The sequence below is a fragment of the Vombatus ursinus genome, unplaced genomic scaffold, assembly GCF_900497805.2.
Source record: "Vombatus ursinus unplaced genomic scaffold, bare-nosed wombat genome assembly UNPS02014810.1, whole genome shotgun sequence".
In the NCBI taxonomy this organism is placed as follows: domain Eukaryota; kingdom Metazoa; phylum Chordata; class Mammalia; order Diprotodontia; family Vombatidae; genus Vombatus; species Vombatus ursinus.
The window spans coordinates 26,336,524-26,352,199 of record NW_020954588.1 but is presented as its reverse complement, the minus strand read 5'-3'; the positions used below and the strand labels follow the sequence as shown (position 1 = coordinate 26,352,199).

Below are 15,676 nucleotides of genomic sequence, written 5' to 3'. Positions count from 1 at the left end.
ATTTGTTCTGTGAAGTTTGGATTCAATCAAAGGGCTGAACTTGAGGACCTAGAGGCCTACGTGTGACCTTGAGGCTGCAGGTTCTCCCTACTAGGATAAAGTAAAAAAAAAAAATGCTTTACTCAGGTCCCAGCAGAGATTAGGTAATATAATATGGTGGAATGCCTGGTCAGTTCAGGTGCATGACTTTCTCCAGCTCTGTTCAATAGTTTATGAGTAGGAATGGAAGAGGCACACAATGAATAATCCAGGTTTCAGGTTCAGTAAATGAAAGTGGCATTTGGACAAGAGGGCAAGAGTTTTTAGAGTAGAGGGTGATATGAAGTTGAAATGGCTAACTATAAAATTGGGATTGGGAAGGAAGGAAAGTGAAGATAGAGAAAGGGTGATGGCTTGGGTCCATACTGGCTGGGGGGATTGTTTCAGATGAAGAATGGGATTGGTGAAAGATGAAATATTCAAAAGTTGTGCAATACTTTGGAACTTCTCTGACTAACTTCTCCACCATGGCCCTGAATTTAGTAACCTCCCCACCTTTTCAGCTTCCTTTTGGGTGTTGGCTTCCCCCTATTATAAAGCAAGATCCTCCAGGATGGTGATTATCTTTCTTTTTTCCTTTTTGTAACCCTAGTGCTTAGCACTGTGTCTTGCATGTAGAAGGAATTTAGTAAATGTTTAATGACTAAATGTTATTGACTTGTAATAAGATAAAATAATTTCAATCCTGAGTAAGTGATGGCATTATCAAGGCTGGGGCCATCCCTCTGGTAGAAAAGAGGATGAGATCATGATTTCTTATCCCTTGGTCCTTCAACTGAACCTTTTATGACCTAGACTTTAGACCCTTCATAATCTGGGCTACCATCCTCTGGACTGACTTCAACTTAATGCCCATCCTAAAAAATAAAGTGCCCTTTGAGCATGCTTGACCAACTCATGATCTGACAATAGTAGACATGAATGCATATGAAGAAACCCACACAGGCGTTATTGCCATCCACATTCAGTGAATGTGTTGAATCACAGAATTTGACAGTTGGAAGGGATCTCGTTGACCATCTAGATTGAAGTATATATGAAAAAGAAACATCCTCTATGACGTACCCAACAAATGGTCATCCAGAAGATCTCCAAGGAGGTTGAGCTCACCTGCTACTTTGGACAGCTCAAAGTGTCAGGAAGGTTTTCTCCACAGAAAAGTTAAAATGGTCTCTTTATATCTTCTACCCATTACTCCTGGGCCTGCTCATGCAGCCTAACTGAAGCCATCTTCTCCATGAAAGGTCTTCAAATACTTGACGATAGCTGTCATTTCCATCCTCCCTGTATGCCTTTCCCTCTCTTCCCCACACTTGTGTATTCTCTCAACAGGCTAGACATGTCCAGTTGCTTCAACCAGAAGAGATTTGGGCAGGTTTGTAGGCATTTGGACAAGAGGGCAAGGGATTTTAGAGTACAGGGTGACATGTTGGGTAAGGAAGGGGAAGGGAAAGGAGAGGAAACAAGCATTTATTAAGCACTTACTATGTGCCAGGCACTGTGTTAAGCATTTTATAATTATCTCAGGGGAAGAAGCCAGAAAATGAAGGAGACTAAAGATTAGAGGGAGTACATATAAAAAGACATACATAATTAATGTAAAGTTAATAAATTCAAATATATACAGAATAGTTTTATTGTGGGTAGACTTGAGGGGCAATAGTGTTTGGGGGGATCAAGAAAGCTTTCATGTAGAATATGGTGCTTCAGCTGTCTTACATGAAGACAAGGTCTCTGAATGATTGTTCTAGGCATAGGAGACAACCAATGCAAAGACGTGGAGATAGGAGGTGGAAATGGGAAATTGAGTGTTATGATTTAGAAACAGAGAGAAGGCCAGTTTGACTGGATTACAAAATGCCAGGGAGGGAGTGATATCCAATGAGGCTAGAAGGGTAGGCTGGGATAGATTATGGAGGACTTTAAAAGGGAAACAGAGCTTTTATATTATATTTTATATTTTCTCCCAGATGCAGTAGGAAGCCCTTAGAGCAGGTTGCTCTAAGTGGAGGGACCTGGTTTTACCTGTGTCTAAGGCAAATCACTTTGGCAACCATTTTTTGGATTTGTTGGCTTGGTGAGAAAATTGAGACAGGGAGACTAATTACGGTTCTGTGGGAATAATCCAGGAGAGAGCTGATGGTGGCTTTAACTAACATAGTAGCTGTGGGAGGAGAGAAAAAGGGTAAGATTTCAGAGATACTGTGGAGGGAGAAAAGAAAATTTGGCAACTGTTTGGATATGGGCTGTGTGAAGGAAAGCGAAGAATATAATTAGTATTATGCTGATGGTGGTGCCTTTGACAGAAATGGGCAAGCTAGGAAGAGGAAAGGTTTTTGTTGTTCAACCATTCAGTCATATCCAACTCTTTGTGACTCCGTGGATGTTTAGGGGGCAAGAAAATGACCCAAAACTTCCTAGGGTTCACCACCATATGGCAATCAGTTCTCATCAGCTCTCTCCCACGGTATAACTATCAGGCAGAGGAATTTGTCTCTGAAGATCCTCTAAACCCTCATTCTTCACATGTGACTGGAGGCTTAAGGTAACACCCATTTTCCCAGAAGCACTAGGGTTTACTCCAAGCTATTAAACCCATTTGATCCAATCAAGATTGTTCTCTATCCAAAAAAAAAAATACAAATATTTGTTTTAACAGGAAATAGTGCCCACCTCCCTAATGTTCTGGGATGGTACCAATGCTGTGAATATTCTAGGAATAGGACATTTGCCTAAAGGATTACTACTGCTCTGTGTTTTTCTACCCTTTTAAATTTCTAAACCATATCCACGGGCTGTGGGGAGCCCTTCAGCTAAACATGCACATTGAGGAAGAAAGTGGGATTTAATTAGCCAGGCTTAGTACGAAGAGCTTCAAAATATATTGATAGCAAATAAGGTTGGTCTTTAATTATAACTGCAGTCAGTTTCTACTTTTCATTAAAAAATAATAATACTTACCTGAAAAAGTTAATTGCCAACCGGGAATAATTAGAGCCAGAAGACACTGTTGTTAAGAATCAGTCTTAACAAACTTAACTATTGTTAAGTTTCATTTTCTATTTGTTGAGTTCAGCTGTGATTGTTCTGAGATAGGTTAGAGGGGAATCAGTTTTGCTGAAATTAACAACATTCATCCATTCACCCAACACACATTTATTAAGTACTCCTATCCCCAGGCACTGGGGATAAAAACAGAGACATGACATGGGCCATGTCCCAAAGGACTTCATGTTTGTTGGGACTGAAGATGACAAGATTTAGAAGTAAAAGAGAAAAAAATCCATACAAAGTAATTTTTTTTTGGTGGGAGGAATGCATCAGAAACTTGGAGAACCTACTGTCTCCTTTCCAACATTTAAAATATTATCTTAATAAAATAAATTAAATATTTAAATAGACATCCCCAGTTACCTGTTACCTCCTGTTTGTGATCAGTCCATCCCTGGATCCTACATCAACAGTTGAAGACCTGTGGAGAATTATAGTCCAACTCCCATTACCTTCATTTTTTAGATGAGGAAGCAGACTGAGGGAGCGTGGCTTACCCTAGGTTATACAGGTAGTGAGCATTAGAAGTGGCATTTGAACATAAGTCTTCTGATTTTAGAGATTGTGCTGTTTCCATTATAATGACATAAACAAGCATTTATGAATCACCTACTGTGTGTCAAAAAAATCATGCTAGGCACTGGAGATAGAAATACAACCATGAAATAGTCCCTGAACTCAAGGATCTTACCTTCTATCAATCCATATATACATGTAGTAGATAGACACATATAAATATATGCAAATATATACATGATAAGTGCAGGCTAGTTTCAGGGCTAGAAGTTGTTAGCTATTAGATTTTGCAATTGAGAGATCAATGATAACTTTGGAGAAAGCAATTTCGCCTGATTGATGGAATTGGAAATGGGATTGGAGGGAGGAGGGAGGCGGGAGGAAAGAAGTGAATGAAAGTAGAGGAAGTAGAGATCCTGAGTACTGACAACTTTGTCAAGAACTTTGTCTGAGAAAGGGATGCAAAGTATTACTGAGACAGAAAGTATCAGGGATGGTGGCAATCTCCTGAGTGTTGTGGTTTTTCTTAAAGATGCAGAAGACTTATGTGTATATGGAGAGAGCAGGGAAGGAATCAGTAGACAGAGAAACAGAGGATTACAGAGGGAAGTGTTGAGAATAGGGCAAATCAGATGGAGAAGAGGGGAGAGGGTAGTATCAGTTGTACACATAAAAGAATTAAACTTGGTGAAATGAAGGGTTTCTTCTTCACCAGAAATAGGAGACAGGCGGGGCAGCCATGTGGCATAGTTCATGGAGAGCCAAGCCTGGAGTCAGGAAGACCTGAGTTCAAATAAGGTCTCAGAAACTTCCTAGCTGTGTGACCCTGGGCAAGTCATTTAAAGCTGTTTGCCTCAGTTCCCTCATCTGTAAAATGAGCTAGAGAAGGATATGGCAAACCGTTATGGTATCTTTGCCAAGAAAACTCCTAATGGGGTCACAAAGTCAGACACAATTGAAATGACTGAACAACTACAATAACAACAGGGAATAGGGAATGATGTAAAGCCTATTTCAGCATTTGGTCTGATATACAGTCTGGTATAGACACTTAATATTCTCTTGTCCAATGAATGATGAATATCCTCAGGTCTTCCTGACTCCATGAGCAGCATTCTCTCTCTTATGGCTATTGGAGTGAAACTCATCTTTTGAATCTTCTCTGCTCATCTCCCACTATTTCCCTTCAAATCCATGTTGCTTTGAATGCAGTTTCTATTGGCATCTAATTTATACTGGGAAATTCTGGCTTATTGTGACTGTTGGAATAATCAGGACAATAAACAGTCAGTGCTCAAATGTTTTAATGTATCCCCTGCTCCTACAGGATGGTTATTATTAAATTTAAATCTATTGTACTATTTGTGGAATTCACTTCTTCACTTAAGATGTAAAGTGTACTTGTAAAACTAAAAAGGTAATTTCTGGTGAAAAGGTCGGATTGGTCAAGTTTAACTGAAATATACCATAAGACCTGTCCAGTTGTTCTTATATTTGCATGTTGCTTTATTTTGTTTTTCCCTTGTGCATTGGTTTCTGAAAGTGCATTAAAAGAAAAAAAAAGAATATTTGTGTCTTGTTGCAATGGCCACCAGTTGCATCTTCCCATTTAAAAAAAATCTATCTGTAATATGGAATTATGAAATGAGATGTCAATGGACATTTATTTAAACCCATTGATTATCTTCTGTTACTGGTGAGAAATGAGTTGGACAGAATATAGCACCGAGAAAGGAAATACCCTGTTAACATTTGTCAGGCACTGATCTCAGGAAAGAGATGTGAAAAGACTTTTTTTTTCTGCCAATGTTTTCATTTTCCTGTTACAAATGGCTTAGGCTGGCTATAGATAAAGGAGGGAGGGAATCAATAAATGTGTCATATTTTTTCTAACAACATGCAAGTGATAATGCACCTAAAAGGATGGTGATGAATCTTCCCCTTCCCACCACACAGAAAGTTTGCTACTTTAATTTATCTGCCCTTCCTTGATAGACAAAGGAGACTAACCTGAGAAAAAATATTTCATTATAGAAAAGATGAATTATTATCAACTGATTGGTTTGGTCCATAACTGTTTTCTTTCCTTCCAATAAGATTCATATATATTTTTTTTTAAAAAAAGCATCTGTGATGTATAGCTAAGGACTTTGAAAAGTTGATGAAAACGGTGGTAAAGTTTATCAGATCACTGTGTGGTGGGAAGGACACTCAAAGCGATATTTTAGAAATGCCAGTGATAAGCAAGGTTGAGAGTCTTATGGAGGACAACTAGAATGAGATGAGGCCCAAGATATAAGGCTATTGCACATAAGATACTTTGAAAGGATAATTTGAATGAAATGGGGCTGCTTTGCCTAAAGAAGATTAAAGCGGGGTGTTATAGCTATCTTCAGATATTTGAAGGATTGGCATACGGAAGACAGGCTAAGGAGTTCAACTTGGCCACAAAGAGTAGAAATGGGAGCAGTAAATGGAAATTAGAGACAAATTTTATGTTTGCTGTAAGGAAAATTTCCTGATAGAAATATCTAAAGCAGAAAGAATTTGCCTCAGTCGATGGTGTATTACACTTTAGTCCAATCAAATTTAGCACTTATTAAGGATCTACTGTGGTCAAGGCACAGTTCTGGGTGCTAGGGATATAAAGACAAAACAGAAACACATTCCCTGCCCTTAGTTATTCAAACAAAGATTGGATGACTACTTGTCAGGTGTATTAGAAAAGGGATTTTTATTCAGGAATGGGTTGAACCATAGAACCCATAGATTCCCATTGAATTCTGGAAGATGGTATTCTATTGTATGGACTTACAGAGAAGTTTAAATCCAAGTCTCCTGATCTGACCCAGATGATGGAGGATGATGAACAATCATTTCCTCTTCTTCTCCTGTATTTACTTACTGATGTACATGATTGTTGTAAGGAAACCATCATATAAATGCTTGCTCTTTGGGTGACGTGGGCAGTGGTTCTTGAAGTGACTGCCTCCTCTTTCTGCCCTCATGAGCCCCCCTCCCCATACTCACACATTCATTGCAAAGAATGATGCAGGTGATCAAGGGCACAGGGTTCAAGGCACAAATCAGTCTGATAATGAGCAACAATTTACTGTCCTAAACACTTGCCCAGAACCTTATGATATACAGGTAAATTTATGGAGCTTTGATGAGGTCACAAATCTTTCTGAGGATTAGACTTCATTCTGGATACTAAAACTCACTTAGGTCAAATAGATTAATTCAATAAACAGGTTATCTATTTTTTTTTGAAAACTTGTAGCCTCTATTGATATTTTAGAGAGAAAAAATATCAAAATAAGAATTTACTATACTTTAAAAAAAACCTGTATCTTTACTCTTTGAGAACAATGGGAGATTAAAAAAAAAGTATATGGACAATGGAATGCAGGCCTTCTGCAAGGTTTGGTCTTTAGTCCTTCTGTAAGGCTTCCAGGCTAAACAACCCCAATGTCTTTCTTTTTAAATTTTTTTTTATTTTTAGGCAATTGGGGTTTAAGTGACTTGCCCTGGGTCACACAACCAGTAAGAGTTAAGTGTTTGGTCTGAGGCAGGATTTCAACTCAGGTCCTCCTGACTTCAGGGCTGGTGCTCTATCCACTGCACACCTACCTGCCCCCCACCCAGTTTCTTTTTAAAGCATTGGTCTAATATCTTTAGCTTGCTCAGAATAATTCAGCAGCACACTCACTGTCACATACCATATAAAGTCCATTTTCCTGGATCTGGCATTCAAAACTCTGGAAGTATGGCCACAATAAATTTCTCACCCTTGTTCTTTCCTATGTCCCTTTGTATATCATAGAATCACAGAACTGAAGATTTAAAAGGGACTTCATTGCTATATAGTCCCATTTATTAGAAAGTGTTTGTTGCTGTTTTGTAGCTGACAAAATGTAATGTTACCATACATTGTTAAATACTTCTATGTGTTTGACATTCTCTCTACAAAGATAAGCACAATTCCATTTCTTGCCTTCAAGTAGCTAACATTCTACTGAAAGGAAACACCTGTGTACAGGTAAGAAGATATAACCTATGTGCAAAGTAAGAAGAAGTAGTTTAGGGACAGGAATTTGTTTGAAGGAGGTGACATTTTATTCAGAACTAGGGGTAACAGGTATGACAATGAGAGAGTGCATTTCATAAATGGGAAAATAGCCTGTACAAAGATGTAGTTATAAATGCAGTGCCCGGTACTGGGAGCAGCAGGAAATGCAGTTTGGTTGGAATATAGGGAGATGCGTCAAAGTCCGCAAGGTGGGGTTAGAGTTTTATTTGAAGGGTTTTAAGTCCCAAACAAAAGATCTCAGATTCCCTACATGTCCTTATTACAGAGAAAAATTCCAGTTATGTACTCAGAACTTTGACTATAGATGTAAAATGTGTGAGAATAGGTTGGATCTTTAATACCCCAGGATTAACCCTGACCATAGCTTTGTCACTAACTACATGATGCAAAAGTGTGTCTTTGATGATTGTTAATTTCAGCCTTGGAGGAAAAAAAAATAATGCATACAAAAGTTCAGTTAAGTGAAGGATCTGGTTAAATATATTCTATACCAATGTGTCATTGTAGTGGGAAGGTGATGCAGGATTATTAAGGGCTATCAAATTATAAGCTCTGGCAGGTTTTACCATTCTGAAAAGATTTTGAGAATGGCTGTTGCAACAGATCAAGTCTGTCTTCCAAGGACAAAACTAAATCCACAGTGTTACACATGGAGTGGTAAGATCACTTGGTGATGAATTTTTTTGGCCATTGCATTTTATTTATATTCTGTTTATTTGAGATTTTTTCTATAGCATAATTAGCTCTGGATTAATTGAAATATGTATGAAGGTCCAGTTACATACAAGGTACAGAGGTAGATGGTTTCCTTATGCAAATTGTATTAAAATTAGTACCACTGATGACAGGATACTCCTTATACTGCTGTGGATAAATAAATCCATCTGAGTACTCTTCTCCTCCACTAGTATGCAATGTAACCCATCTATGCCTAATTGTCCTATCATTCTCTTCCCATCAAGCCTGCCAAGATGATCTACCCAATAGTCTTGAAGTCTTCTCCTACCTTTTTTTTAACCACAATATAGCCCTAAAAACCTCTCTCTTCTTCTTTTCCTATTTCCTCTCTCTCCCTCTCTGTCTCTGTCTCTGCGACTGTCTGTCTGCCTGTCTCTCTGTGTGTCTGTCTCTCTGTCTCTCTATTTCTGTCTTTCTCTCCAACTATTTCCTCCAAATTTTATCACATGACCTTAAATAGCTTCTTTTTGTTATATATGCAATTTCAATTCTGCCAGTTTTTAAAGAAGAATAAGAAGAAAGAAGAGGATAAAAAGTGAAAAGATTGGGAGGTGAAAGAGGATGAAGATGAGGAGAGGAAGGAAGAAGAGGGCAAAGAAGAGGGAAGAAACCAGAAGAAGGAAGAAGAAAACTGGAGGAAAAAAAAGAGAAGAGATAGAGGATACCTACAGTGACCTGGTACATCTGTGAGTCAGTGAATTAAAATCCATGAAGACAATTTCCAAATTGCATAAGAGCAACACATTTTCTTGGCAGCTGTCCATGGAATGTATAATTTGTTTTTATGAAAAGCCCACATTTAAGTTAACATCGACACTTTGTCCTTAATTCACGCTGCACTGCTTCTTCTTGCCTCTCTACATAATAATGTGAGTTAAAGATTATATTAACCTAGAATTCAGTCAGTTCTGTCTGCCGGTCTATATCCTCAATGTGGCTGATACAATATGTGCATTTTTTTTCCCTTCTACTTCTTCAATGACTTATACATTGTAGGTATTTAATATAATTTCATATTAGATAGGATGCATTTGTGTACATTTGTGGAGCAAGCTTGCATTTAGAGAAGTATATATCTCTGTTTCCTGGAATCGCGAATTGAATGAAATACATTTGTAAGAAGCTTGAGTTTCTAAGCAGAGTTAGTTTGATGTAAGGGATCTGACAGATGCAACTAGCTGCAAAACATTAAAGATTCAGTAGAAATTTCATCTGGGATATATTTTAGAATCACTCACTGGTGCCTTCAGCTTTGGGTATCCTGGTAATCAAGGCAATGGTGTTTCAAGAACCCCATCCAATTAGGATCTTTCTCTTATGGCCATTTCAAAGATGCTATATCATTCTAGCATATTCCATCCTCACGCATACAAACTCCTATTTGTGTTGACTAGCTGAAGAAAGTCAATACTTAGATGATGCTGGGTATTGATATAAATCATTATAACCAATGAAATCATCCTGAACATTGATCTCTAGCTGTTGAATGATTTTTCTTCTCTGGCAGGTATGAGGTATGCACATATACATAGAAAGGGAGGGAGGGAGGGAGGGAGGGAGGGAGGGAAGGAGGGAGTGTAGCAGGGGAAGAGAGAAAGAGAGGGTGAGATGCAGAGAAAGAAGATCTGAGAGTCTTAACATGGGGGATGTGAACTTGTTTTCTTTTTAATATTTTTATAATGGTATTTCAGTAAATTTGATCTCCTTTACAATCTTATGCTTTTTTTTTTATTTTAAGCATTGGAAAAAAAAAAAAAAAACAACAACATGATTTTGAAAAAGGATTCATAAACTTCACCAGACTATTAAGGGGGGGGATCCAAAACACAGATTTAAGCCTTCAAGGTTTTCATTTGTTGCTCTTGGTAATGGTGAGATTTAAGTGCCGGAGTTATTATAAAATTAACATAAAAACAAGTTAAGGGGCTTATCAGACAGATAGTAAGTATCTGTGGCAGGATTTGAATCTGTACCTTTCTGAGTCAGGTTCCAGCATGGTCACTCTTCTTTAAGAAATGTGACAGATGGGTATGAAAAGGTTGAGGAACTCATTTCACGGTATGGGAGATGGCATGAGCCAAGGCCTAGAGGTGGTAAAGGGAAGGACAAGAGGATGAGCTCAGGTAATAGTGAGTAGACTGGGTGGGCAGGGTTGTAGAGGGTGTGAAATGGGACAGCATGAGAGATAGCTGAAAAAGAGTAAGTTGTAGCTAGCTAGGGGAAGGACTTGAATTTCCGACAGTGATCAGAATCCTGCATCAGGAAGATTGATACAGATGCTCAACTCTGACAACGAGAGGGCGGTTTGAGGGGTCTGAGGGGAGACTGAAACATTTCCGGCTTGACCTCCAAACCCTGGGGCCCAAACATAGCAGCAACAGCTCTGATTGTCAATTTCAGTTCATTGCCTAGGCTGTGATAGATTTCATAGCAGTGAATGTCCAAATGGCACTAACCCCAGTACTGTGTGCTTGCTTTTCACGTTGGATCCAAATCCTCACCTCCCTCAAGCTCTATTTGCTTTGGCAGTAGCCTAATGGTCAAAGGCTTTTCAGTTGGGTTATTTTGCAAGGATGCACAGGGCCTGTTCAAAGTTGACATATTTGCATATTTCTTTTTGAAAACACGCCTCTGATCTTTCTCAAGCAAAAAGAAACCAAAGTAATCCCAGAAATTGTAGTCAGCCAGTTGGCCTCAGTTTCCTCATGTGTAAAAAAAGATGGCATTGGCATTAACAATTTCAAAACTCTCTTTACTTTGGAATAATAAAATCCTATGACTTTAATCCAATGAGTGAAACCCAGAGTTGCATATATAACATTTGTCAGGAGTAAAGCTTGACATTCATCCAAAGCTAGGATCTATCTACAGATATCAGGACAAACGTTGGCATAGAGGTTGACAGGAGCATTATGTGGATTTCATTGTTAAATACATCATAGAAGATACTCCAGTGTTATGTCAAGTATATTAGTTATTGGCTCTGTGATTGTTGACAAGATAGCCTTTGAATGACTCAGTTTTCCTTAAAGTAAATGTGAATGAAGGTAATGTCAATATTCTATGGCGTGTTTCCAATTCTTTGTCATTTTGTCCATTTATAAATTTTAGTGTGAGTACCTTTTTTTCCAGTTATTTTAATCGTTTAACAAATGTAATAAGCTCCTCGGGGGCAGCAGCTATTTCCTTTTTTATTATTTTTTTGTCTTTGTATCACTAAGTCCTAGCATAGTGCTTCAAAAGGACTTTTTGAATGAATGATTGCTTTTTCTTTTCCAGGTTCTTACAGTGAGCATAACTATACTATAATTTTTATGCTTAATAAATCTAGTTGTTGCTATAAAGATCTAGAAATAATGCCTATTAATAGAAAATTAGTAAAAATAAATAGTACAAGATTATGGAAAGAAAAAGTCTTATTGAGGTATTATATTTTGCTACAAACACCCAAAGAATGAAGATACAAGGTCTTATTCCAAATATATTTAGCATTTTTTAAAGGATATTTTTAGTTTAACTGAGAAGCCTGGAAAACCTCTATTCAAATCCTGCCTCCAACAGAAATTAGATTTGTGTACGTGGGTATTTCTAAATCTAAAACTACAAATGAATGATTCATCTTTAGAATTTCCTCATAGGGATGGAATCAGAGGCATGGACCAACAAACCCAGTGAAATAGAAATTGCCTAGTTTATAGCAAAGTACATAATAAAGTCTCTGATGCTATTCTTATGTAAAAGCTGGGGAGATATGCATTGAAAGACAGCAAAGTTAAGTGGATTCCAAGTGAACTGAATGGTAGGATCTCTGGAATAGTCACTAATCCTTTCATGCAGTTTGGAAAGAGATCTCCAACAGCCCAAGTCAGAATTCTGGTTTTTCCTGTACTGTTTCATATTCTATTCAATGATTCTGATAAAAGTGTCATCAAAGCTAAGAAGGAGAATAAAAATATTAAATGACGTCCTCAAGATCCAAAAATGGCCTAATAGGCTAGAACGTTGGCCCATATCTGAAATGATGATATTTAATAGAAACAAATGTAAAGTCTAACACTTGGGTTCAGATAAATAACTTAATCATTTAATGTTTAAAAAAAAAGATATGGGTTTTAATGAACTGCAAGTGCCATAAGAGTTAAGAATATGACATGGTGGTCAAAAACCAAAACAACTATAGTGATGATAGACTCCAAGAAGAGAAGCGTAGTGTTGAGAGCTAAGGAGATGATAGACTCACTTTCCACATTCTCTGCCTTGATCAGAAGAATAGGGGATGATGATTCCATTTTGTTCTGCCCTGCTCTAATCACAACTGCAGGAGAGGCCATGGTTCTGTAACACAAGTAAGAAAGAAGGACATTGATAAGTTGGAGAGCACCCAGAGGATGGTAACCAGTATGGTGAAGGGCCTTGAGCCCATACTAATGGAAGGACAAGAGAAGACAGAAAAAACATGGTAACTGCCTATGTCTGCCTCTACATGTATGATTAAATATATATTTACAAAATAAAAAAAAAGCAATAGTTTTTCCATCCCATTACAAATTCCTCATCTGTAAATGAGGGGGTAGGCCTCTGAGATCCCTTTCAGCTTCCCTGTGTTGCATTTCCTAATCCACAATTTTCCTCAGAGTTTTATCTCACACAAAGATGCAAATCACAGCCCATCCTTATTTGTTGTGAGCTCCTAATAATTATTATTATGCTTATTTATTGTGTGCTCCTTTTATCCATGCCTTCCCACAAGTTCACCACAATCCCATCTGATGGGTTCAGGACCTTATTTGCTTTCTCCTGACATTGCTAGGTAGCTGGTAGAATAAACTTTCTGTCACCTCTCATTCTCACCACATAAACAATCCATCTTCTTTTCTACTCATTTGTATTCTTTTTGGTATCTTTTAACAAGTAAAATAGTAGTAGCCACACTTCCTCCAATCACTTTTTCACTTTGAAAAGAAAACCAGGGGTTAATAATATTAGGACATTTGCTTAGGATTCCTTATAGGTAGCATACAATTTGAAGGTCAAATTAGGAAGTGTTTTTTTAATTCATGATTATGCAGTTCTAGTTACCCTAGTTCTTTAGTGGACCAAATCCTAGAAATGATTTGCCAGGTCTTAGTGTTTCATAAGAATTAAATGAAATTGTCTAACCATGATTTAGATGAGTTACACTGAAACATTCTTCAAAGAAGGGGGGATGACTCAGTTCAAAAGATAGATTTAACAATGCCTAAGGGCTTTTCTACTGAGCTAGCTGGAAGGTTTACATCACAAAAGAGCTAAAGATGGCCCCTGTGACTATGAGTCTAAAGAGTAGGCAGATCCCCTACTCTTCCTGAGGCCAAATAGTAGCCAAGAAGGCAGTCAGTATGTGGATATTCCAAAGTGAATCTTGCCTGGCATTGGAATGGGTTATGAAAACAGATATTAGAATGGACTTCTGTGTGTGTATGGGTTGTTTGTTTGTTTGTTTACAGGCTCCAGAATTTATATGTAGAATAAATAAATAGGAGAGGGAGAGAGGGAGAGAAGGAGAGAGAGAGACAGAGAGACAGAGACAGAGACAGAGAGAGAATGAGAATATCCCATTTGGTACATTGGTACATTTCTACCTTTGCTTTATATCAGGCTTGGGATCCATTATTTCTCATTGGGTCCTTGAGTTAGTTTCTTAGTGTGTTGTTGTTTGGTCTACTGTTAATTTCTCTACATCATAGAGATTCTGTGTCACTTGCCAATATTGCCCTCTCCTTATTTGCTTCCTTACTGCTTTTATGTCTTCCTTTACTTTTTTGGGGGGGAAAGGGGGATGTGCTGTAACTCATTCCACTACTTAGTTTTCTCAAAATACTATACTACTCTAAACTCCTTACAATTAATCTAAGCTTCTTTTGCCATGGATCAGTTTCCCTCTTTGAATCTGTCTTTCACAGACAGTCTGCTCAGATGAGGGGGAGCTTAATGATAAAGACTTTCATTTTGGAGTGGTGTTCATGAAAATAAAGTGGAACCCAAAGGCCTTGGCGTATAATCTTTTTTTTTTTTTTGGTGAATGCTAAATCAAAGATGAATGCACTATTTCAAGGCACAGATTACTTTCTGACTTTTTAAGATAACATTTCTAATTGAGCAGGTCAAGAAAATATTGATCTTTTGGATTTTCAGTGGGTGATTATTTTGGAAACCCAGATCTCATTTCTTCTCAGTATCCCTGATAAATTCCTTTTGTAATTATTTCTTTACAGGTTTTTCTTTTTTTGGGGGGGGGCTTTCTTTTACTTATGCTGGTATTTCTCAATTTACTAAAAATTAGAGTTTTTGAAAATGCATTTCTTTCCCATTATCTCCAATTTTTGGGGATCCCTGTATTTCTAATATTTGTAGCGCAGACCATGTCTATTTGAAAGCAATGCTCTGTTTTGGTGAGGTGTTATTTCTCTTCTTAGAAGATGATGATTCCTTAATGAGAGAGAGAGAGAGTCAGAGAGATACATGTTTTTTTACTCTAATGAAATCACTTTAACTTCTCTGAGATCAGATTTCTTTTGTTATAACCTAATGTAAATTCAGCATTTGGTACATTTCTGCTACAGAAGCAAGAGTCTGCTACAGAGGCAATATGGTACACTGATAAAGAATCAGCTTTAGAATTAAAAAGTCCTGGGTTCAAATATAGCCTTTGAAATACACTAGCTTTGGAACTTAGAGTATGCAATGTAACTTCTTAAATACCCAAGTCACTTTTAAAAGTTTAAGTTGTGACTGAGTTACTTATCTGCACCCGTGAAGAGATTTTCCAAAGTCAAATGTCCCATTTCAATGAAAGCAAATGTTGGTTGGTTCATAAACACACACACAAAAAAAAGTCTTAAGATCTGGGCTAGTTATCATCAATATAAATAAATAGTTTCTTCCTTCAACGAGTTTATATTTTTCTGTGAGAGACCAACATGTACTCAGAGACTGACCCTGTGATTTCATTGATATAAGGAACTCCTAGATGATGTTGGTGACACCATCTTCAATTTAATTCTAGAGAATTTCCTGTCTATGGTCATACAGCCAACACCTAGGTCTTCCAATGTCAGCTCACTATCAGCTATGCCACAGCTGTTTCTAAATACAGTGTATACAAAATAATCATGGTGGTAACTAATACCTGGTCCAATTAGGAAGGGCCCCGTATAAGATGTGGCAGTTGGACTGAGGCCTGTATGGTACTAGGGATTC

The 15,676-nt window shown here is 37.7% G+C and overlaps 1 protein-coding gene across 6 annotated transcripts in view; it reads left to right on the top strand.

Moving 5' to 3' along the window:
• NLGN1 (neuroligin 1) overlaps positions 1–15,676 on the top strand; it is a 783,137-nt gene that overhangs the window by 230,376 nt on the left and 537,085 nt on the right. The window lies entirely within an intron of this gene.